Source organism: Saprolegnia parasitica (assembly GCF_000151545.1).
Source record: "Saprolegnia parasitica CBS 223.65 unplaced genomic scaffold supercont2.127, whole genome shotgun sequence".
NCBI classification, from domain to species: Eukaryota; Oomycota; class Saprolegniomycetes; order Saprolegniales; family Saprolegniaceae; genus Saprolegnia; species Saprolegnia parasitica.
In genome coordinates, this window is record NW_012156521.1 from 53,199 (window position 1) to 56,180 (window position 2,982).

Genomic DNA, 2,982 nt, shown 5'->3' on the forward strand with positions numbered 1-2,982 from the left:
TGGCCGCCTTCTCCTTGCCAACGAGCGTGTCCTTGTCGCCGGTCGGCGTCGTCATGGGCACATGGCCGTCAACGACTTGCTCGAGGCGCGCGATGTCAGCGAGGTCGACTTCGTCCTTGAGTCGGGCGAGAGCGGTGCACGAGCGCATCGAGAAGGTAGATGATACCAGCGCCAATGGCAAAGCAAATGTCGGTGTAGACCCATGCGTTGCCTTCGCACGTCGTGTCGCACTCGCCGTTCTCGTCGGCGGAGCCAACCATAAACTGCTCGACCGACTTGCCAAAGATCTCGACGAGCGAGATGAAGAGCATGACACCACCGGCGAGCGCAAGCGCGATCGAGAGGTTCTTGGCGTTGGCCATCTTGACCATGGACGCGCTAAAGATGACGAGACCGCCGACGCAGGTCGCAAAGGCCGCGGCCCACGTGAGCGCAAAAGCGATGCCGACTTCTTTCGTAAACTCGGGCATTCTTATTTGAGGTGGTGCTGGTGGGAACACGGAGAGTTGAAGAATGAGATCTGAGACTGTCAAGCTCGGCGTTTCCACTTGTTGACGATGCACTGAACGTACCAGGTAGCGATAAACACTGCTGTTATCATTTCGCTGGACACGACGTGTACCACGTATAGTATAGGATTCGTACAAGAATGGGCCGGTTTCCTCTTCTATTATCATGGAAGGGGAGCTTTGCTTCAGACTGTACCCAAGATACACGGTCGTACCATCAATCGCTACCACACATTGCAACATCTGTCTTTTGAAATGCAAGCAGTTACTGCCTCTCACTCAAGCTAGAGCGCGTTTTCGGCCAATGGGAAGCGATGCGTTTCGGGATTGGAGGAAGGCGACGCGAGGGAAGTGTGGACAGATCTTGATGTGATGTGGCACAGAGGACAATGGCTTGTGTTTGTGAGCGTGTGGTCCACCACGTCGCAGACCGAGAGTCGTAGCAGCAGCCTGATTACCATACTTGGCGTTCTCAGAGCGTTCCCTCGGTCTTCTCTCGGATTGGGATGCATTTCGGAAGCCTTGACGTCATTCCCCATGCCAATGGTGGTCAACTTGTGTGCTTGCTGAGCTGTTGATCGACTTGGCTCTTAGGACTCGGATGACGCCGGCATGCCGCTGGTGCACGTCACAGGACTTGGTCGCCGAGACACGTGAGCTCGCGATTCGTTGAGCGTGCAAAGCAAGGCTTGCCGCCGTCGGAAAAGGATGCGTCACCTTGGCGGGTGCGTTTGTTGAAGACGCCGGTGTAGACGACGACACATGTGTTGAATTTCGTACAGTACAGTACAGTACAGCTGTATCGTATGGTATTTCGTGTGGTTCCGCTCGGCGTTGACGGGAAATGTCGTGGTTCCATAGTTTGCTTGTACATTCTGCTGCACACAACATGTACTGTACATGCAATACTCGCTGCTCGTGAGACTGGACGCACACGGCGGTTCTTGAAGCAGATATGACGACGACAGCGTTCAACGAGTACCCTTTCTATGCTGGCAGCATCGAAAACTTGGTCCGTTGCGGTCTTCAAATTAAACTAGGCTTTTCAGCCAACCAGGTTCCATCCCTTTCATTTGCCCATTTGCGTCATGGCGCCGACAGCGACGGACGAACCGAGCGCGGGCCATACCATCGCCTCAGCAGTCGCTTGTTGGCACCACCAGCTCCATCGAATCGTAGAAGAGGTGTGCTCATGAACATATCCAGCGCCTTGTGTTCCGCGCAGCGGCCTCTGCGCGTAGAGGTGCGTGATTCGAGCGAGGAGGAGCACGCGCGATCGAAGACGGCATGCGTGGGAGACAACGAGGAGGCTCTTGGGAGTGGTTGAGTTGGAAACCTTCTAGTACATAGGTCAATCGCATCGCACAAAACTTGAGGTTTCCACGCGACTGTCCATGTCCGCGCGCCTCCACTGCCGAGTGCACCAGCGCGAATGAGTGACTCTCGTTCCGAACCTCTCACCGAAGGCAGGAGTTGCCATAATATAACTCTTTGTGTCAGGCGTTTTTCGCAAACGGAGTTTTTCTATTATACAATCGAAATTCAAGTATCTCGTATACCGTAGTGTAATTCTACAGTATGATCACGAATTGTTTCGTCCGACACCGGGCCGGGATGCTTCGCGCCGCGCAAGCAGTGCAACAGCTTCCCGAAGATCGCCCGGCGTGGATCTCACCCGGTTGGACGCTCGTCTCGCTCGCGTATGCGCCGTGGGGCGACCTCCACGACCTGCTGCATGGCGACCAGACTCACCCAGTGGTACAGACCGTCCTTCGCTCGGCTCGCATTCCACCTCGATGGCGCTTTCTGCTGAAGCTGTGGATGGAGTCACGGCACACGGTTCACCGTGACGGCGCAACACGCCAAGGGTCCGCGACACCGCACGACCAACCGCTGTGGCACAACGCATTTCTCGAGTGCACCGATGCGCTGCGCCCGCTGACGACGAGCTATGCGACGACTCACGCACGCAACATGGCACGCGCCGGATTTACCCACGTCTCGCACCTCTGGGACGCCGGCCGGACGTGTGGTGCTTGGCGCCGTCGCGATCCGCTCCCGGCTTTACTTTCTGGCCGATGACGCCCAAGTCTGTCCCGTCTGTGGCGACCTCGAGACGTACGACCATCTTCTGCTTCGTTGCGAATTTGTCACTGCCGTGTGGGCGGTCTTTCAGCCGCTCGTCGACGCCCTCGAGCTCGAACTTCCCACGACGCTTTCCGCAGCTCCTCTTCGAACCGCTGATAACAGCCCAACGATACCGTCGGCGTGCAGTGGCCATGATTGTGGCCGATCCTCCGCGCGTGCGTGCTCCACACCGTCTGGCTTGCCCGCAACGACCGAGTCTTTCGCCCCGAGGCGCCCCTTGTGACGCCTGAGGCAGCCGCCCAACGAGCCGCGTTCTTGACCAAGCTGCACCTCCAACACCTGCTGCTGAACACTCAAGCATTGTGCCTCTTCCAAATGATGGCAG